At 45.2% G+C, this 23,132-nt stretch overlaps 1 protein-coding gene across 1 annotated transcript in view; it reads left to right on the forward strand.

The window, feature by feature from the left end:
• Window positions 1-1,085: 1,085 nt before the first annotated feature.
• Window positions 1,086-23,132, forward strand: part of cbsa (cystathionine beta-synthase a) — a 66,207-nt gene continuing 44,160 nt past the window's right edge. The window contains exon 1 of the mRNA XM_034175101.1: window positions 1,086-1,169. The gene's annotated coding sequence lies outside the window, so the exon portion shown is untranslated. The remainder of the gene's footprint in view (window positions 1,170-23,132) is intronic.

Below are 23,132 nucleotides of genomic sequence, written 5' to 3' on the forward strand. Positions count from 1 at the left end.
ACCACGAATCGGCTAATTGAAAAGTTTTCTGTAATAATGTTAAACTGCTCAGAAATTTAACTGAACACTAATTGCTACCTTTTTATTATATGAATTTTGCTTTCGCTAATTTAATGCACTGTTAATTTAATTTACTATTTAATATCCTGAAACATAAACATGGAGGTTCCCAAAAAGATTTGGCATGCCAAAATCAGATGATGATCAAGATGTGCATGAATAAGTGAATGAGCAATTAAACTTTCAACATAGTTTATTCACTGTATAAAGAGTATATAAAAAGAAGTATTTAAAAGAAAACATGGAAAGTATTTAATGTAATTTTATTTGACGCTATCTGGAGGTGATGCTTGTTGCCTTCTTGTCTCCATATAACGTATTGGATCAGTGTATAAACCAGCAGATACTAATGTATTTTGGGGGGGTTACAAATTGTTTTGATCATTAAACTTAATTTCTAAAAATGTTAACTGACTCATAGTTCGCAACATTTAGTGGAAGCTAATTGGTCTTCTATTCTTTTTAAATGGCTGAAAACCTAATATGCTAATAAAAATCTTTTCTAAATAGCTGTTAGTAGATGAGTTGAACAGTGCCCACATCATCTCACACAACAAAATAGATCAAAGTTTTGAAAGTGTGGAACTGAAGATGTCTACATGTTGACATTGTCCATTTTTGTGGCGTTTTGATCCGATTCGTCTACAGATCATGTGAAAAGGGCCAGAATCTGATGTGGGGGAAATTTTATTCATGTTTCAGATTGTTTGTGATCACTTGCAGGACAAAAAAATAAAATTATAAACTTTATTGTCCAAAAAAAAAATGTCCGTGTGAAGTTCTCAGTATGTGTCAAACGTCAAAGTTCTTGCAGGATGTCTGGTAATATGTAAACAGATGGTGTGGACAACAGCTTCATCAGCCAAAAACCATCACCGAAGAGCATCTCTGATTGGTGCAGCAGGTCGCTTTGACGCCCATGCTGCAGCCAATCAGAGGCCCGAGGCTGTGGCTCCGTCCCCATCCCTGCCCCACGCGCAGCCCTCTTCGCTTTCTTTGTGGGTTCTGGCTTCAGTGCAGCAGAAGAGCGTCACGCCATTCTGTCTTTGTTTCTTTCTCTGCACCGCGGTTTCGTCAAATAAAGGTTTTGAGGACAGCAGAGCTCCTAGGTGAGTGGACAGTTGAGATAAAAGCCGGGATGTAAAAATCTGTCACGGTGGGATGCTCTCTGTCTGAGAGCTGCTCTGAAGCTGTGTGGTTTAGCTTTATAAACGCGTAGGAGTCGGGTTTCCCTTTTCTGTTTCCTGGAGTAAACGCGTCTCTTCAAAGCGCAGCTTTTCTGCCGTATTTCTCCCTTTGTTCGTATGCACTATTAACGTGTACTTGCGTGCACGTCGCTATTTAGTCAAGAATTTTCTGACTTTGCGTCAGATTCTGTGAGGCAGGAGATTTTATGTTCCTGCTTTTTGCTGTTTTATCGAACTTGAAACATTTTCAGACCTTTCCCATCCCTTATTTTTACAGCTGTTGATGTAAAACAATGCTCCATACGTAACTGTTCCATATGTTGGCACAGTTTTGTCTACGACTAATCGGTCGAAGGGACGTTTAAAAAAAAAAGTGGGACAAGAAGTGTGTTGGGGGGCGGGGGGAATAAAATCATTTGATTAGATTAATTCTAAAGTAATGGGGGGGGGGGGTGCTCATGTGATGCATAGGTGTCGAATTGGCGGATGGAGGGCGGGACGTAGTTTTTTCCCACATTTTTAGAAAATGTGCAAATACGCATTTTGAAGTACATCCCCGCCCTCTGGACTCCTGCAGTAAATAATGCCAGTTGAAACCCATAATGACCACGTTGCATACAGGGAAACTGAAAACGTGAGAACTGTCTAAACTTTTCTGACAGAGTCAGACTGTCCTGCTGCAATGACGTGGCTGTTTAACATGGAAACAATCCATTTGTAATTGTGCCAACATGGCAAATCAAACTGACTGGTGTCAAACTAGTGGTTCAGGGGCCTGATATGGGCTACAGGTTCAAGCTAAATCTGCACTTGTTATGCTGCCCCCCCCCCCCCCTTCACATCTATGCAATTGATAGAACCAAAAAACTAGTAGTTATTTAAAAGTAGTAACTTTTGAAAAATAGTTATGCAGCTTCTAGTGACAGGGGAGATGTTTCATTAGGCACGTCTACTGTGACTTTTTTTGAGACAAGGAAAAAATGAATGTTTAACTGGGCCAATATGTCAAACTGAAAAGGAACTCTTGTTTTATGTGAGAGCCGAGTACATCATCAGTTAATATGTGTGCAGGGTTGCCAACTTTCACACATCTGCCGTGACACTCATGCTTTCAGCATCAATCTCTCACTCTCATGCAAAAGCATGAAATGTCATGCCAAAATAAAAGTTTCTCCCATTAATTTTCTGTTGATGACTGGATTAGACCAGACCAGACCACAGCACATTGTTGTCTAATAAAATTGGGTCCCTTGTCACTGTAGACATAGCCTAATCAGTCTGTGTGTTGAGACAATAGGCTAGATCATTTAAAGGGCATGTCGAACATTATTTAATGTCCTGCTTAGCAAGTATTCATGATTGTAAGTCTATCCGTGCATATGCACTAAAAATTTGTCATCACTGGTGTGTTTTATTGGTGATGGAGAAACTGGCGCGTTTTGAACCATTGAATCGATATGAAACAATTGTGTTGAAGGGTGATTCTTTAACTACGGGCACTATTGGCCTTGTAAATGTAATTTCCACCACACCATTGCCTTACAATATAAAGCGCCTTGGGGCAACTGTTTGTTGTGATTTGGCGCTATATACATGTGCTCTGATGTCACTGTTTATCTCCATAGAAACTACCCAAACAATCTTTCATACAAACTGTTTAAAGGGACATTACAGTGTTGTGGTGGAAATAGTGTGGGACAACTACATTTTGTTTTAAAAGAAATCACAACATTTGTATGACATTGAATACCCCAATTATGTTTTGATTATTTTACTGATATTTTATTCAGAGATTTTAAAACATTAGAAAAAATGTTTTTTTATTATTCATTTTTATCATTGAAGATCAAAAGGCTGGGTGTGGGACAAGCACAAAACGGCAATATTTGCATATAATGATACTGAGAAAAGGTGAAAAAGTCATCATAGACTACTAGAACAAATTTCTTAACACTTTCATTGTAAAGATAACTATAAAAGTGAAATTTCCCATTTTTTCTGTTTTTCATATAATATGATCAAAGGACATAAGTGCCCATAGTCTAAGAATCACCCTGAAATGGCTGTTTCGAAGCATCTGATACAGTGAAATAAGGTGACGTCTGGTATTGGTGGCCAATCTTTAACATAGCACTTCCATGGAACAATGAAATGAGCACTGTTATGTATGTTAAATAATAAAGGTTCTATGTGCATCTTGAAATTTTTCACTATATTTTTGTTTAACAACATTAATGAGCCAATCCGGTTGTTAAGCTCTGACATGATGCATCACATGATAAATCTGTTTCCGGGTCCAAAGACCTGCAAGTTTACAATTAAAGTTACATCTGTATGATTGTCAGAGTTGAACCTGGTGGAAAAGACAACTCAAATTATCACAGAGAATGACCACGTGAGAAACACTGACATTTCATGGTCCTTCGAGCTGGATTTTTCGTGCAGGAACCACCAACAAAATTGATTGATTGGATGAATGATAAGAATTGATTAATATCGATTATTATGTGCATATGACTTATATAGCCGAGAGAAAGCGACTGAATAAGCTGGTCAGCAATTCCAGTTCTGTCCTGGGATGTCCTCTGGAGGAGGTGGCTGAGAGGAGGGTGTTAGCCAAGTTCAAATCCATCACGGACAACTCCTCACCCTCTGCAGCGGACTGTAGTGGAGCTGAACAGCTCGTACAGTGACAGGCTGAGGCACCCTCAGTGCAAGAAGGAACGATACCGCAGGTCGTTTCTCCCTGCTACTGTCAGACTGTACAACACTGTGAAATAACCACATGCAATAATATGTCCACAAATCACATGCAATATTAATATGTCCACAAATCATGTGCAATAACAACTCGTTTACAAATCCCTGCACTAATGTCACCTTACCACACCTAAACTCCATCTCGCATATTGTAAATAAGATGCTCCTATCTCTTTCAATCCCAATCACGTTTATATATATATATATATATATATATATATATATGTGTGTGTGTGTGTGTACTTATGTACGTACATATATGCATGCATATGTATATGTGTGTGTATATGTTTATACACATATTCTATTTCTACCTCATTTTCTTATTTTATTGTACTGTTACAAGTATTATTGTTATTGCTTATCCTTGCACACGCTGTTTGATGAACATTTTCCTCTACTTGCACCCATCTTGTGTGTTTTTAAGAGCTGACGTAACGTGAATTTCTCCTCTGTGAGCTCAATAAAGTTTATCTTATTTTATCCCCCTTGCTACCTCAGTTACCTGAGGTGAACAGTTTAAGGCATGGTCTCCAATACAGGCCGATCTTAATATGACAGTTCAATTCCCGACAATGATCCAATACTCCAATTAGATCAATACACTGCCTAACATGTAGGCATATGGGCAAATTTGACCCCACCACAGTACCCCAGTGCCATATCCTCAGATTGTCACAGAGACAAGGTCGAGTAATTGTGACTGTGACTGTGCCTGCCTTAGGTTGTCCCAGGGTTTAAGATGGGATCTTACCCGTCATGGGCATGCGGACTTCCATACATGCCTGAGAAAGGATATCAACTGAGCAGGGGTTCCAAGGGGTGGTGGAACACCCATTAAGAGGTGTCATGTTAAAACAGTTTTATTGCACAGAACATCAAACATGCAGGATCAATGAAAGTGAATTGAAGTATCTTTTACTAATTTATCCCAGAATAGATCTGTTGGATCAAGCAATGCTTAAACACCAGTAATAAATAGAAATAATGAAAAATTGAACAAGGACAGAATCAGATACACAAACAATGTTTAGTTCACAGGAATAAACATGGGTCAGGATGGACAATAATCATTTGAAAAGGTTGTCCAACAATCTCTATCCTTTAAGGCAGGGATGGGCAATTAATTTTTACAAGGGGCCACATAGGGAGCCTGAATTATGTCCGAGGGCCACACCATCGATAACTCGGCTGTCTACCATTACAAATTTTACAAAAAAATTACCTATTTAATAGCTTTTATAGGTAATTTTTATTATTGTAATAATATGTAAATATTTAAATATACCTAAATAAACCTCTCTAATGATTTGCAACACACAAGCTTGACATTTTTAATATATGTAATAATAATCACAGACCTCATAAGGGCCGGACAGAGACATGCAAAGGGCTGCAGTTTGCCCAGGTCCGCTTTAAGGCCTAACTTAATCTGCATACATCAAATAATGATTAATAAGCACTTCATCAGTCATCAATGCTTTACAAAAGCCTGCAACTTCTTGTTTGATTTGCAGCAGGGGTTAGTTGCGTCTCATGAAAGTTCACATTGTCTCAATCAAAACACGGGATGATCAAAATATTGAGTTATTATTATTTGTTGCTTTTACATTGCTGTCAATTCACCCTCACCAATATTAATACTTCCAGCAGGAGCTCTATAAACACATGACATTTGTCAACCCTGGTTTACTGTCGTCCACCTGCACCCATACCCTCATGTAGCCACACACAACCACCAACTCTTCAACATTCTTAATCCAACTTTCACTTGCACGTACTTGTATAAAGTCCAAGACATATTCAGTGACTTCGAAATGTTCATGTATCCATCCCCTGACTTGTCTGAAGAAAATTGGCAATAAAACTGATTTACAGATATTAAACCAAAGGGGCTCATTACTTATGCAACCCATCATCTTTGTTTTTATATTTTTAATTCATTTATATCAAATTGCAGAGAGATTTGCTTTGTATTTGAGTTTAAGGAAGAACATTTTAGAATTTCTTATATTGTGAAGCCTGATTTAGGTTTTGTAGTTGAAATGGCATAAACGAATTAAAATGTGTGAAATACCAAGGGGCCCAATACTTTTGCAAGCCACTGTACGTATATTATATTTTTTATGATTGTGCCATCATTAAATACTGTATGTAATACAGCTATAAATTGTGAAATGCTTCTGCAACTAGGGACTTTTAGGACCATAGTTGAACAAAATGAATGTGGATTTCAGGGCTTCTAAGTTTTTTATTTAAAAACAAGATCATTTCAGCTGTGTTAGGCAGGAGTCTATTCCTCTTCTCTCCAGAAGTTGCTGTCATATGAAGATAGATTTTGTCCAGCTTGTAAAGAGTTGGATAGACAGCTGCCTCTAGCCTTCCTATCTCTCCTTTCAAATTCATTGCAGAAAATGGTTCTGGGGATCATTAGCATGGCTAAACCCCATCAACAACTTTTCTTTATTTGCCTCTTGCATGTCTGTAGATGAGCTTGCTGAAATATTTGTAAACAAGGACTGCTTTTTTGTTGTTTGTTTTTTTAATATTGGCATGCACGCAGTATCTCACTCCAGCTAAAGTTACAAAGTTAGCAACCCCGTGTGTGCAGTGTGAATGTCATGCAGTCTGGAGATGCTCTAGGACCAGAATTGTTAGAATGTGAGAAAAGAGGCTGAAGATGCAGGATTATGAATGGTAAATATAAACTGTTTTGGGAGGTCAGAGATGGGCCGTCAGGCCTGCAAGGCCTTCTGTGCTGGCCTAGATTAGACTTAGACTTTATCGTCATTCAGTATCCAACAAGTGTACACAGAATAAAGTTTTGTTGCAGTGGACACAGGACAGGATTAACAGGTCTCAAAAACAATTTCTATCTATTATATCTAATCTAGCAAGCAAGAGTAAAAATGACCTGTGGAATTATCAGTCCTGCAATTAAAAGGTAGAAACATGAGCAGCATATTTTCATTTAGAAAGCAGCAGTCTGCTTATCTGGGGAAAAGGTTGTTACAGAACCTGGAGATTTTACACTGAATGCTGCAGAACCTCTTTCCAAAGGCCATCAGAAAAAAAAAAACAGCCTGTGATGGGGGTGCGAGGAGTCACTGGTGATAATCCTGGCTCAGGGCATGCAGCACTTGGCTGCGATGTCCTGAATGGAGGGAGCAGAAGTTCCAATCATCTTCTCCACTGTCCTAACCACTCTCCTGACATCCTTAGTCAGGGGCACTGCAGCCTGCAGACCACATAGAAATGCAGTTGGTCAGAATGCACTGTATGATGCTTCTGCAGAAGGTTGTGAAGATGGGTGGGTGCAGGTCAGCTCTCCTCATCCTGCGCAGGAAGTAAGTACACACGCTGCTGTTCCCCCTTGTCCGGTGACGTGGTGCTCACAGACCAGGTGGGGTTGTCTGTAATGTGCACCCACAGGAACTTTATGCTGCTGACCATCTCCACAGCCACAGTGGCTGGGCTGGTTCTTCCTGAAGTAGATCATGATCTCTTGGTTTTGTCTATGTTCAGGGTCAGGTTGTTGTTTCTTCACCAGTCCACTAGCTGTTCCACCTCCTCTCTGTAGGCCAGCTCATTGTTGTCCCTGATGTGGCCCACCACTGTTGCCATCATCCGCAAACATCAGTGTGGTTGGTGGCAACTGCAGATCTGTTTCGAATGTTGGGGAGGAGGATAGATGAAAGTGGTGTTAAGTCTGTTTTGACACTTTATAAAGGTAATTTGAGGTCTTGTGTGAAAGACTGTACAACAAAAAGGTTCAAACAATGAACACAAGTGCACATTTTGAACAATATATACAAAATAGTCTATGCGTTTTGTTTGTCTTCATCTCAAAGCAATTTCTGTCTGCTATTACACAAAGGTTACATCACAAACTTCTACTGTGCTTTGGAGTGTTCTGTGCTGCTCCTAAAGGGGCTTTCACAGTGGCGTATTCGTACAGCTGCTCATTGCGGCGTTGCGAGTCACTGAAATACACCCCAAATACGTGCGTGCTCGGATTTTTCCATTGTGCATTCCGTTAGTCGAGTTTCGTATTGTGGCGTGTGTGGCTATTTTAGTACGCCTGGAGTGCGCGCGTACCTCGAGTGTTAATTCCGTTCGTATAGCTGCGTGTTTATGTGTGCACAGCGCGTGTTTCGTTTGCCGCTATAAAAAGCCACTTCCCCTTTTTTTCAGTTCTCTCTAGACGACTGCGCTTGAAAATCAGTGGGATTTTATCGTGAGTGTGTGTGTTCATGTGAGCAGTCTCTCTCCCCTATCATACTGCTTAAAATGAAATAAAATAAAACAGATTTCTTTCTCGCGCTCTCTCTCTCGCGCGCACGCTCTCCCCTCTCTCTCTCTCTCTCTCTCTCTCTCTTGAGTGTGTGTGTTCACGTGTGCACACAGTGGAAGTGCGCTCTGTTCTGCATGGTGTGGTGCGGCTTAACAGAGTCCATCCATCTTCTACCGCTTAGTCCAATTAAGGGTCGCAGGGGTTGGAGCCTATCCCAGCAGTCATAGAGCGCGAGGCGGGGTACACCCTGGACAGGACGCTAGTCTGTCCCAGGGCCAAAAATAGACAAACAAACACAGACACACCTACGGACAATTTTTTCTTTTTTTTTTTTTTTAAGATTCTAATCCACCTAACCTGCATGTCTTTGGATGTGGGAGGAAACCGGAGCACCCGGAGGAAACCCACGCAAACACGGGCGAACATGCAAACTCCACACAGAAAGGCCATGGGAATTGAACCCACAATCTTCTCGCTGTGAGGCAACAGTACTAACCACTAAGCCACCGTGCTGCCCCTTAACAGAGTCATTTAACATTATTATTGTTATTATTTTTTTAATGTAGCGAGTGCGAGTTTATTTTAGTCACAGGTCTTTTCAGCTTTGATCAGACTGATCGATCAGGGCGTTTGATGAGAGGGAGAGCGCGCGTGCACGAGAGAGCGCCTTTATAAAAGGAGACTCACTCCTCTGAATAAAACCTCTCTCTCTCTCTCTCTCTCCATAATCACAGCTGTGACTATTTAGAGGAATCTGTCTCTTTATGACAGCGCACGCGTGCTCGCTCTCCCTCTGTGTGTGTGTGTGTGTGTGTGTGTGAGAGAGAGAGCGGTTTTATGAAATGATGCGACACTGAAACAGTCCTCGTTCAGTATGATAAAGTGAACCAACGATCTCGCAGTATTTATAGCTCCAGAAGAACAACAAGCAGATGTGAAGTTGCGCACAGTGTTGTGTGGGCCGCTGAAGAGGAGGTACTGCTGGCCCACCACCACCAGAGGGCGCCCTGCCTGGAGTGCGGGCTCCAGGCACCGGAGGGCGCTGCCGCCTCACAGGAGCAGCCAGGGTGACAGCTGTCACCCATCACCTGAGACAGCTGATTCCAATCAACAGGGAGGTATATCAGCAGGACGGCATCTCCACCTCATTGCCGAGATATCGCCCTATCAAAGAGGTAACAATCTCCGCCCAAACGTGCTATTAACTACAGTTGTAATTCTTGTTGATTGTTTGTAGGATAGCTGACTACTGGACAACTCTTGGATAAGTACTCACCTTCCTACATTCCTTTATTGTTGTTGACGAGAGGTGGAGGTGGAATCGCCACCCTCCGTGTTGCTGGGTGCAGCCGCACCCACACCTGACTGTTTCTGTTCCTTGCCAGCAGTACCGGATCCGATGAGCGGAGGCAGTGGCCACCTGGGAGTTCGGGACTTGGCGGCTCCAGTATTCCCGGGGTTCGTGGCAGAGGAAATCGGGTTGGTTCCGGTTCGACTTGGACAGACGTCTCCTATCGTCGAGCCTGCCCACACGACACCGTTGTAATTGGACTCAATTTCAATATTGGAATCGGCTGTGTTTGTTGTGCCTGTTTCACAACAGTAAAAACAGTGTTATTTGACTCCTCCATTGTCCGTTCATTTGCGCCCCCTGTTGTGGGTCCGTGTTCCAACACTTTCACAACAGGATATCTCGGCCAGCGTCATGGATCCCGAGGGGCGTCAACCGGCTGTTGAACGGCCAGTGGAAGAACAGGGCGCGCAGGCGTCCTTGGGAGGGGTGATCGGTGAGTTGCAGCGGATCCTCACCGCTTTCACGACTCGGTTGGATTTAATGACCGAGCAGAACGTCCTCCTGAACCGCAGGGTGGAGGCTCTCGCCGCACAAGTGGAAGCGCGCCCCCCGGGCGCCGCTGCGGCTCTCCCTCCCGTCGACCCTGTGCGTAACAGCGATGTTCCACTGGTCGTTCAACGACCCCTCCCACCTTCCCCTGAAGCTTACATAAGCCCCCCAGAGCCGTACGGAGGCTGTGTGGAGACGTGCGCAGACTTTCTTATGCAGTGTTCGCTCGTCTTCGCACAGCGTCCAGTCATGTACGCGACCGATGCTAGCAAGGTAGCTTATGTAATAAACCTGCTTCGCGGCGAGGCACGCGCTTGGGCTACAGCGCTCTGGGAGCAGAATTCACGGCTCCTTCTGACATATGATGGGTTTGTGAGGGAGATCAGAACCGTGTTCGATCACCTTAATAGAGGAGAAACCGCTTCAACTGTGCTACTGTCGATGAGACAGGGGCGTCGGAGCGCAGCTGCCTATGCAGTCGACTTACGCATCGCGGCTGCGAGGTCCGGCTGGAATAGCACTGCCCTCCACGCCGCCTTTGTAAACGGACTGTCATTGGTTCTTAAGGAGCACCTGGTGGCTAAGGACAAACCGCGGGATTTAGATGGGCTCATCGATCTTGTCATAAGGTTAGACAACCGGTTAGAAGAACGTCGGCGGGAACGAGACGAAGGGCGTGGCCGGGCACGCGCCGTCCCTCTCCCTTCCGGTTCCGACCGCGCTCCGCCTTCCCCACGCTCCACGGCCCCTGCCCTCCGTGGGGCCACAGCTCCCCCTGCTGACGAAGCTATGGACACGAGTAGGGCAACATTTAGGGCACCAGATGCACAGAGGAGGTGGGCCCACGGAGCTTGTTTTGTTTGTGGCTCGATAGAGCATCACGTAAGAGACTGCCCCCAGCGGTTAAACACCAACGCCCGCCCCTAGAGACTGGGCTAGGGGTGGGCCAAGACATTCACGTGGGACACACCCACATTGCTACACGACTCCCAGTTACGATCCTTTATGAGGAATCAACCCTGAAGGCCCCAGCACTGGTGGACACGTGCTCTGAGGGGAATCTGTTGGACAGCAGATGGGCCAGGGAGATAGGGCTCCCTCTGGTGGCGCTTACCTTGCCTGTGCAGGTTCGAGCACTAGATGGCTCCCTACTCCCTCCAATCACGCATAAGACACCACCTGTAACTCTGGTGGTGTCAGGAAATCACCGGGAGGTGATCGAGTTTTTTGTGACTCCGGCCACCTCCCGTGTGATTTTAGGATTTCCCTGGATGTTGAAGCACAATCCCCGGATTGATTGGCCGTCCGGGGTAGTGGTTCAGTGGAGCGAAACCTGCCATCGGGTGTGTCTAGGTTCCTCGGTTCCTCCCGGCTCCCAGGCTAGGGAGGAGGTCAGAGTCCCGCCCAATCTGGGGACGGTGCCGGTGGAGTACCACGACCTTGTCGACGTGTTCAGCAAGGATCTGGCTCTCACTCTTCCCCCCCCACCGCCCGTATGATTGTGCCATTGATTTGGTTCCGGGCAGTGAGTTCCCGTCCAGTAGGCTGTACAACCTCTCACGGCCTGAGCGCGAATCAATGGAGACCTACATCCGGGACTCGTTAGCTGCCGGGTTGATCCGGAATTCCACCTCCCCGATGGGTGCAGGTTTCTTTTCTGTGGGTAAAAAAGACGGCGGACTTCGTCCATGCATTGATTATAGGGGACTGAACGAAATCACGGTTCGCAATCGATACCCGTTGCCCCTGTTGGATTCTGTGTTCACACCCCTGCATGGAGCCCGAATTTTCACCAAGCTCGATCTTAGAAATGCGTATCACCTGGTTCGGATCCGGAAGGGAGACGAGTGGAAGACGGCATTCAACACCCCCTTAGGTCACTTTGAGTACCTGGTCATGCCGTTCGGTCTCACAAACGCTCCCGCGACTTTCCAAGCGTTGGTCAACGATGTCTTGCGGGATTTCCTGCACCGGTTCGTCTTCGTATACCTAGACGATATACTCATCTTTTCTCCGGACCCTGAGACCCATGTCAAGCATGTACGTCAGGTCCTGCAGCGGTTGTTGGAGAACCGGCTGTTTGTGAAGGGCGAGAAGTGTGAGTTCCACCGCACGTCTTTATCCTTCCTGGGGTTCATCATCTCCTCCAACTCCGTCGCTCCTGATCCGGCCAAGGTTGCGGCGGTGAGAGACTGGCCCCAACCCACAAGCCGTAGGAAGTTGCAACAGTTCCTAGGCTTTGCTAATTTCTACAGGAGGTTCATTAAGGGCTATAGTCAGGTAGTTAGCCCCCTGACAGCCCTGACCTCACCAAACGTTCCCTTCACCTGGTCGGATCGTTGCGATGCCGCGTTCAAGGAGTTGAAACGGCGCTTCTCGTCTGCACCCGTTCTGGTGCAGCCCGATCCTAGTCGCCAGTTAGTGGTTGAAGTGGATGCCTCGGACTCAGGGATAGGAGCCGTGCTGTCCCAGAGCGGGAAGACCGATAAGGTCCTTCACCCGTGTGCCTATTTTTCCCGCAGGTTGACCCCAGCCGAACGGAACTATGACGTCGGCAATCGAGAGCTCCTTGCGGTGAACGAGGCTCTTGAGGAGTGGAGACATCTGTTGGAGGGAACGTCCGTGCCATTCACGGTTTTCACTGACCACCGGAACCTGGAGTATATCAGGACCGCCAAGCGGCTGAATCCCAGGCAAGCCCGCTGGTCACTGTTCTTCGGCCGTTTTGACTTCCGGATCACCTACCGTCCCGGGACCAAAAATCAAAGATCGGATGCTTTGTCCCGGGTACATGAAGATGAAGTCAGAACGGAGTCGTCGGATCCCCCGGATCCCATCATCCCGGAGTCCACTATCGTGGCCGCCCTCACCTGGGACGTGGAGAAGACCGTCTGGGAGGCCCTGACACGAGACCCGGACCCCGGAACCGGACCGAAGAACAAACTCTACGTCCCACCAGAAGCTAGGGCTGCAGTCCTGGACTTCTGTCACGGTTCTAAGCTCTCCTGTCATCCTGGGGTGCGAAGAACCGTGGCAGTCGTCCGGCAGCGCTTCTGGTGGGCGTCCCTGGAGGCCGACGTCCGGGGTTACATCCAGGCCTGTACCACCTGCGCCAGGGGCAAGGCTGACCACCGCAAGACCTCGGGTTTGCTACAGCCGCTGCCCGTGCCTCATCGCCCCTGGTCTCACATCGGCCTGGATTTTGTCACGGGTCTTCCGCCGTCCCAGGGAAACACCGTCATTCTCACGATAGTGGACCGATTCTCCAAGGCGGCCCACTTCGTGGCCCTCCCGAAGCTACCAACGGCCCAGGAGACCGCGGACCTCCTAGTCCACCACGTCGTCCGTCTGCATGGGATACCATCAGACATCGTCTCCGATCGCGGCCCCCAGTTCTCCTCGCACGTTTGGAGGAGCTTCTGCCGGGAACTGGGGGCCACGGTCAGTCTCTCGTCCGGGTATCACCCCCAGACCAACGGGCAAGCAGAACGGGCCAACCAAGAGATGGAGCAGACCCTACGTTGTGTGACAGCCGCGCACCCGACGGCCTGGAGTACCCACCTGGCCTGGATCGAGTACGCCCACAACAGTCAAGTATCATCAGCCACCGGCCTCTCCCCTTTTGAGGTGTGCTTGGGGTATCAGCCCCCGTTGTTTCCGGTGGTTGAGGGAGAGGTCGGTGTGCCCTTGGTCCAGGCCCACCTACGGAAGTGCCGTCGGGTGTGGCGTGCCACCCGTTCTGCTTTGTTGAAGGCCCGGATGAGGGCGAAGAACCATGCAGACCGGCGGCGGACCCCGGCTCCCACGTATCATCCTGGGCAGGAAGTGTGGTTGTCCACCAAGGACATTCCCCTACAAGTGGACTCCCCAAAACTACAAGAACGATACATTGGTCCGTACAAGATTCTCAAGGTCATCAATCCCGCCGCAGTGAGGCTTCAGCTTCCGGCCTCACTGCGGATTCATCCAGTGTTCCACGTCTCCAGGATCAAACCTCATCACACCTCACCCCTCTGCACTCCGGGTCCGGCACCACCTCCTGCCCGGATCATCGACGGCGAGCCGGCTTGGACTGTGCGCCGGCTCCTCGACGTCCGACGGATGGGCCGGGGTTTTCAGTATCTGGTGGACTGGGAGGGGTACGGCCCCGAAGAACGCTCCTGGGTGAAGAGGAGCTTCATCCTGGACCCGGCCCTCCTGGCCGACTTCTACCGTCGCCACCCGGACAAGCCTGGTCGAGCGCCAGGAGGCGCCCGTTGAGGGGGGGGTCCTGTTGTGTGGGCCGCTGAAGAGGAGGTACTGCTGGCCCACCACCACCAGAGGGCGCCCTGCCTGGAGTGCGGGCTCCAGGCACCGGAGGGCGCTGCCGCCTCACAGAAGCAGCCAGGGTGACAGCTGTCACCCATCACCTGAGACAGCTGATTCCAATCAACAGGGAGGTATATCAGCAGGACGGCATCTCCACCTCATTGCCGAGATATCGCCCTATCAAAGAGGTAACAATCTCCGCCCAAACGTGCTATTAACTACAGTTGTAATTCTTGTTGATTGTTTGTAGGATAGCTGACTACTGGACAACTCTTGGATAAGTACTCACCTTCCTACATTCCTTTATTGTTGTTGACGAGAGGTGGAGGTGGAATCTCCACCCTCCGTGTTGCTGGGTGCAGCCGCACCCACACCTGACTGTTTCTGTTCCTTGCCAGCAGTACCGGATCCGACGAGCAGAGGCAGTGGCCACCTGGGAGTTCGGGACTTGGCGGCTCCAGTATTCCCGTGGTTCGGTGGCAGAGGAAATCGGGTTGGTTCCGGTTCGACTTGGACAGACGTCTCCTATCGTCGAGCCTGCCCACACGACACCGTTGTAATTGGACTCAATTTCAATATTGTAATCGGCTGTGTTTGTTGTGCCTATTTCACAACAGTAAAAACAGTGTTATTTGACTCCTCCATTGTCCGTTCATTTGCGCCCCCTGTTGTGGGTCCGTGTTCCAACACTTTCACAACACACAGTCCGTATTGCAGCGTGGGCGGGCTCACAATAGCGGACAGTAGCACGGCGCTGTGTGGACTCCCGTGGAGGCTCCATGCTGTGCTGTACGCCAAAGAAAATTAAACATTTAAAATTTAATTTCTTGCGTCCTACGCGCGTAGCCCTCAACATACTGCTACGTATTGAGAAAAAACTCCATGTGAAGTGGGCGGAGAGCTGCTCATTACAGCGTAGCTGATACGCTGTAATGAGCAGCTGTACGAATGCGCTACTGTGAAAGCCCCTTACAGCAGCTTTCATCAATCTTTGGCCCACTTTGGCTCCTTACAGTCTGAGGAGCGGCCCTCCCCCTTGCTCCATTGATATGGTAAACAGTGCTTTACGCCGAGAAAGCAACTGAGTTATCCAGTAACATTCACATGTATAGTGGAGCAGTCCTGATCACTCTTTGTTTGAGCATGTGAGATTGTCATCAGAGGCGCTCCATCTGCTTTCACTGATTGCTGTGCATAATGGCGCAGGGCGCATTGGAACCCAATAGTATGTATTCATTGGAGCACCTAGGGGGCTATTCAAACGGGCCAACTAGTAACATATCAGTCCTGAAAATGATCTTTGGCTTTTCACGTGAGGTAAATCTGCCCTACGATTGGATTTTGGAAAACCATATGATGGTGAACCAATTCCGATTGGACACACATTGCGCACGTCATCACACAGCTTTTATGAGGAGTACAAAGATGGCAGATGGCTGTCTCGAAAGTTCGCGAAGTTAACTTTTCAGCAAAAAAGTAAGTTTCTATCTCAAATCATTAAAAAGTTATTTATAATTTAGTAAAGCTTGGTCTTAGCCGTTGTATACGACGGCGTCGGCCCCAGAGGGTTAAAGAACGGTGGAAAACAAATTGTTTATCTCCATACAACTGATGTAGTTTGGTTCACACTGAAGTGCTTGCATACAGCACTGCCAGTTTTGTGCTTTTCTACAGAAGATTTCAACCAGGACATGCCAGTCTAATATACTTTTATAGACTGGCCCTTTTGGAGGACAGAGCTCTCCTAAACCCAGTGGTTGATGGAAAACATGCAGTTGGTCAGCTAATGCTGTCTTCAGTGTTATATTTTTACAGTGTTCAGCATAATTCTCCCTTCAACTTCCTGACCGAGTTGGTATGTCGTGCAGAGCGGCCTCATCGTTTTACAGACTGGCATTCCTGCTCTTCACATTGAGCCCCACCATTTGTTAGGGCTGAGTGAAAATGTATGCGCTGCTCTTCTTGTGTGGTTGACATGCTGATGCTTAGGTTGCTGTTGGGGTCGACAGAGCAGCTGTCTGACATCACCTCATGTTTTATTTATTTACCACATTCACCACAGCCTGGGGTTTGTGAGTTTTGTTTTTTTTTTGTTTTGTTTTTTTTGTTAAACTCACTGTAATGTTGCCCAGCTCTGATCAGAGGATTTTAGCACACAGTTGCTTTACCGTAGCAGTAGCACATGTAACATGAACATTGCTCTCTTTATGTCAAGAATTCAAGTTATGTGGGGATGTAAAGCTCAAGCCCACCTAAAGACCAACTTTACACTTTTAGATTAGATTAGCTGAGTTACACGTTCTGCGCACGAGTAATAGAGAACAATTTTAGCGATGTCCTTATATATTTCACGTCACTTTAGTTAAGGTGTAGTAAGTTGCATTGTCTGTATGTTGTCATTAATTTTCAGAGAGCAATTTGTGATATTCATGAGACTCAAGTGAATGATGATTAAAAAGGTGATAGCATGTCATATCACTGCAATGCTCTGGCATGCCGTACATAGCAGGTACATGTTAATTGAAAAACGTGCGCCTTAACTCACGCGGCACGCGCTGTCCTATTTGGATTGTAAGTGCACCCTAGCCAGCTGCTACTATGTAGTAGATAAAGTGTGAAGCTTGCTTGCTACCTGACCTGAGTACCACATGAATTGCAAAAATAAGGTCTCCAGTGAGTGGGTCGTGATTTAATATATACACTTTTAACCAAAGGGCCCCAGTGACCATAGCAAGTTTGGTGTCGATTGCATAATTACCATGGCTGTGCATAGCGAGTACACACGCCCATACACACATGGTCAGCTTTATATATTAAAATAGACAGAATTAAAAGTAAGAAACAATTTGCAAATATAAATACCAGAAATGCTGCTCACTACTGGATACTACTGTTCCTCTCATTCCCATCCTCTGTCTTCCTGTTACTCCTCCTCCCCCCCGAGTGAGGAGTTGTACAGTCTGATGGCCCAAGGGATGGCTGAAGAGACTCCTGTGGTTGCTGATGACTGTGCAGAGGGTGACTGGCATCATCCATAATGTCCAGCAGTTTGTCCAGTGTTCTCTGCCACTGTTACCAGAGAGTCCATATTCATGCCACCCACAGAGCCAGCTTGCTTGATCAGTTTGTCCAGCCTGGATGTGTCCTTCTTGGATGTGGTCCCCCAGCACACCATGGTGTAAAAGAGGATGCTGGCTACCACAGACTGGTAGAACATCCACAGGAGTTTCCTGCAGATGTTGAATGACTGCAGCCTCCTCCTGAAGTACAGCCTGTTCTGTCCCTTTCTGTACAGGTGGTTGGTGTGGGTTGTCCAGTCCAGTTTGCTGTCCAGCCACAGCCCAAGGTACTTGTAGGAATCTACAGCCTCCACCTCAGCTCCCTCGATCAGAGCTGGTTGCGGTCTTGGTCTGGACTTACCAAAATTAAGTTTAAGGGAGGTGATGGTCTAGTGGTTAAAGCGTTGGGCTTGAGACCAGAGGAACCTCTGTTCAAATCCCAGCCTGACTGAAAAACCACTAAGGGGGGACCTTAATCCCCTAGTTGCTCCCGGTGTGTAGTGAGCACCTTGCATGGCAGCAGCCTGACAAAGGGTGTGAGTGTGAGGCATTGATGTGTAAAGCGCTTTGAGCATCTGGAAAAGCACTATATAAATGCAGTCCATTTACCATTCAGTGACCAGCTCCTTTGTTGAGCTGTAGATGGTTTGTGTGGCAAAGTCCTTCACTAGGCTCCTGTACTCCCCCTTCCTGTCATCCCTGTGTCATCTGCGAACTTCTGGATGTGACACAGCTCAGAGTTGTAGCAAACGTCTGAGGTGTACAGGGTGAAGAGAAGAGGGGCCAGCACCCTGCCCTGTGGTGCTCCGGTTCTACTGATAACAGTGTCAGACGTGTTGTCCCTCGGCCTGACATACTGTGGCCTGTCTGTGAGGTAGCTGGAGATCCAAGTGACCAGGCAGGGGTCCACTCCCAACCTGTTCAGTTTGTCCTGGAGCACAAGGGGCTGGATGGCGAGAAGTCCAGAAAGAGAATCCTCAATGTGCCGCTTCCCTTATCTACTCAGTGTAGCAGGTAGAGGATGGCATCCTCCACACCAACACCTGCTCGATATGCAAAGTGCAAACAGGGCGTGTTACACCTGGGGCTTGAGGAAGCCAAGGAGGAGCCACTCCGACGTCTTCATCAGGTTTGAAGTGAGTGCCACTGGTTGGAAGTTGTTCAGCTCGCTGGGCTGGTTCTTCTTAGGAACTGGAAGGATGGGTGATGCCTTCTAGAGGGTGGGCACTCTCCCTACCTGCATGCTAAAGTTGAAGATGCATTGTAGTGGTTCTCCCAGTTCAGCCGCGCAGGTCTTCAGTAGCCGCGGACACACCTTGTCCAGGTCTGCTGCTTTCCTAGGATGAACCTTCCTCAGCTGTCCTCTGACCTGGGCCGCAGTGATATATGGAGGAGCTTGTGTTGAGGTGGGGGAGGGGGGCTGCTGCTGTGATGTCTGGTGGGGAGAAGGTGTGATAAGGGAAGAAGGAGAGATGGCTGCAGTGAGGGAGAGGGTGAGGCAGGCTGGACTGGTTGAACCGGTTGAAGAAGGACGTCGTTAAGTTTGTTTTGACATCTGTCATGAGTATTCTGGCTGGTAGCTCTAGCTGACAGTTCACTAGTTTTATAAATAAAATCTTTCTCTGCTGTTCCACCATGATGCTGTATAACTGATTGCGGTTGGCAACAAACAAAAGTTTCATTTTGCACAGTTTCTCTGATCACAGGCAAGTCTACTTCTGGCACGGCCACTCATTTTATGACAACTGCTTGCTGCAGTCAGATATACCATACTGCTTGTATTTCTTAATGTTTGAAGTAAATAAAGTCCAAGGTATAGTCAGTGACTTGAAAATGTTCCTGTACCTTTCCATCCCCTGACTTCTCTCAAGAAAACCGTCTGTAAAAGTGAACATTTTTAATAGTAATTCTGGTCTTTTATTTGTCGGATTACTTGTGGGCTCTGAAATTGAAAAATGTATGAAAATGGCTGTAATTCCTTAATGGTTTAACACATTGAATTAAAGCTGAAAATCTTTTTCTTAAATCCTATATACACATCTTTGTGTTATTCTGATTCCATCATGGTAGTTTGAGATACAATTACAAAATTGCCATTGTACAAATACTTATGGATCTGTTTGTCATGTCAAGTATTTGAAGCTACATAATGTTGAAGTCTCCTAAATGTAACTTATTGTATGTATCATTGTCTTAAGAGTGGATATCCTCCTAATATTTTATTTTTTTGGCTGGGGAGTTACAACGCCAGTCATATTAAGAAATCGTTAACAGTCAAGCCTTAAACTGATGTACTCACCTCGTCCACATAAAATCCTTAGAAGATTGCCTTGTATCAGTGAGAAGTTGGATGTCTATCAATTTCCTACTTTTAAACTCTGATAAGACTGAAATGATGGTTGTTGGTCCAGTGAGACATCAGTATCAATTTTACCAGTTAACGCTTAGGCTAGGCTCGTGTGTCATACATCACTAGGGATGGGTATTGATAAGATTTTATCTATCAATGCCATTATCGATCCGATTCCTTATCGATTCCCTTATCAATACCTCCTGTGAATTTTCTGTGTACTAAAAGTAGGCTTTACAGGTTTTCTATGTCAACAACATTTTAAATTTTGGATTTAATTTTTAAAATTTAAAAATTTGGATCCTTGATCTCTGGACATAAATAAAAATAAATCTGTAGTTTTTGTCAAAAGCATTTCCTTTCAGACATTTTGGCATGAATGTCTCTCCGTATCTCTGAGTTGACCTCGGCCAGCTGCTGCTCATCAGTGCAGGACGTCTTGTTTTGGGAGGAAAAATGTTTTGATTGATTACAGTTTGTTTGTATTACAACCAGTGGTTGGCACAGATAACCAAAAAATTAACTTCGATAATCAGATAACTGAAAAGTTATCTTCGATAAAGATAACACAATAAACCACCCAAAAATTTATCGGACGTTACAGATAACCGATAACAGATAAATTCCAATATTATCTCTGGCACATTTACAACTACTAGTAAAACATTTAATAGCTTCTAATAATATTAAAAATAACAACAGACCCAAACAATAAGACCATACTTTTTTCTTTCAACAGTCTACCCCTGCTGGAAGCTCTACAGCGCTCTGAGCACAGACAGAGGTACCCCGTGACCCAAACAATGAGACCACACTTTTTCTTTCAACATTCGGCCCCTGCTGGAAGCTCTTGTTTATTACAGCCCTCCCAGCACAGAGGCACCCTGAGAGCAGCCGTAAAGCCAGCCCTGTATCAATTATAAAGGTCCGGTCATGCGGAGGTCTTGAAAAATAAAGTCATATTGACTTATGGTTTTGATTTATAAATAACATTAATACCGATAGAATAACTCCATTAATGTCAATTCTGTCATTTGTACAAAGTTAAAATATGACATATATCTTTTAATGTTGAATAATGCACTAATTCTGGGGTTTTGTAACAGACAGATCGCAAACGATTCTGGGTAAAGGTACCTGCTAAACACTGATTGGTTCAGTCATTCATTATGTAAACCAACACGTTAATCTGACGTCTGTTGTGTGTTGGTGTTTAAATGTGCTTTTGTAAAATATTCCATTTTTTTTTATTTGTAAAAACAGGCATTTTTACGGAGCTCTGGAAGTGTCATCGCAAATGTTTTTGCATGTGGAGAGAATGTGCGCATGTTTGCGCGCATTCTCTCCACATTCTCTCTTTACAACATTCATTTGATGTTGTAAAACATACTTTACACTGTGCGAGATGATTTTTCATGCAGGAATTTTTTGGACCAAGTTTCAGGTTAATCGTACGTCCTGCATCGTGTAGTGATTATGGAGTATCAAGCTTCGGTCAACATCTGATGACCACCTCCTGATCGCTGATCGTATGGTCGAATGAGAATCAAACCTTGATATATTATTGTGGTCGGCCTTCGTGAGGGTTTCCTGCTGCTGAAAGCTACAAGTAGCATCCAACCGTTTGCACTGTGCCTGTGCAAACACTGCAGAGCTGTCTTGTAATAATGTTGTTATTATTATTATTATGCAGTTGTTTTGTTTTTAAACTTCATTTGTAAAAAAAAAAAAGCCATTTGCAAAGCAAAAATTTGATTTGACAATCATCTTTCTTTCTTTCTTTCTTTCTTTAATATTTATTTTATTCATTTAAAAGAAAAAAAAAACAAAAAACAGAAATAAAGCATCACAATCACCAGAATGAAAAGGAGCAGAGAGAAGAACAAGTCTTATATCTGACATAACCGGGGTCAAAATAAATAGAACACTGCCATCTACTGGTTCCCAGACACTGCCATGAACACTACTGGCCAGTAGATGCTAGATTGCAGTAGAGGCTTTCAAAACAAATTCTAGATAATCCCTGTCTGTTCACATTTAAAATGCGTGGAATTTAACAATCACAATTAAAAAATCAATGTCTATAAACGCAGAGAATATATACAAGAGAGTTTTAGGCACTAGAGTTTAATGCTGTTGTCCTTGGAGCCTGAACAGACGTACTGAGATTACATCATCCTACCCATAATGCACTGCGGGGCAGAGCATGTGCTCACAAAACCTTAAAAATTAACACATTACTTTAAAACTAAAACATATATCTGATATTTTTACTTTATACAACTTCAGACATGATAGTAACTTGTCCAAAATTAGTTTGGTTAAAATTTGAACCATAAGTTAAAGATGTATGCCTCTGGATGACTCGGGTCATATTGCCAGTATATCAGTATGGTGTTAAAGGAAATGTTTTTTTTTTTTTTTTGTTTTTTGGGGCTGTTTTTCCTTTGTCTGCAGAGGATTGAAATGCTTTTTATACAAGCAGTTCTCTTCTGTTTGCAACGGTTATAACTGTGCATCTGTTACAAAATGTTTAACAGGTGGTTGCTGAACTAATTTTAAAAATGCTTAACGCTGTTCAACTTTGTTTATTTTGTTTATCGGTTTAAAAGTTATCGGACAAAAATTCATCGGAAGATAATTAGTCCGATGATGGTCTTTAAAGTTATCTTAAAAGATAATCCGATAATGAAAACGTTATCTTTGATAATTGTCTATTATCGGAACTGTGCCCACCACTGATTACAACATTTGGAAAGAGGTGTCATTTGATTTAAACGGCGTTTCACTTTGAATTTATTAATTCCGACTGGACTCTGTTGTTCTAACTTGACTCGGCAGAGAGCCGTGCAGCATTTGGAGCTGTGTGAACAGAATGTAGGACAATTTTCTTTCTCACAACAAGACAGGAGTCCCAGTTAGTAACTTTAATCCGCACAAAAGTGACTCACGAGTAACATATTCAGGGATGAAAGTGGTGAAAAAAACAAAAAAAAGCTGAAACCCACAATTACCCCCCAACACCACTCACATGAAAATGTTTGAATTCTTGAAGCTCTGAAATGCATTCTGGGACTATTCCAGACAATAAAGTGCAGTGAGTGCAGCATCCATTTTGGTGAGAAAAAAACCTAACTTTCCTTATTCAAATTCATTCCAGTAGTATTCTGCTCTTACTAGGATGCAGCAGTTTTCTAGCTTGGCAGATAGTTCTGGAGGAAATCACTGAAGAAAATATGGTTGAAAATATGGTACACATTGAAAATATGGT

Source organism: Thalassophryne amazonica, chromosome 1 (genome assembly GCF_902500255.1).
Source record: "Thalassophryne amazonica chromosome 1, fThaAma1.1, whole genome shotgun sequence".
Classification (NCBI taxonomy): domain Eukaryota; kingdom Metazoa; phylum Chordata; class Actinopteri; order Batrachoidiformes; family Batrachoididae; genus Thalassophryne; species Thalassophryne amazonica.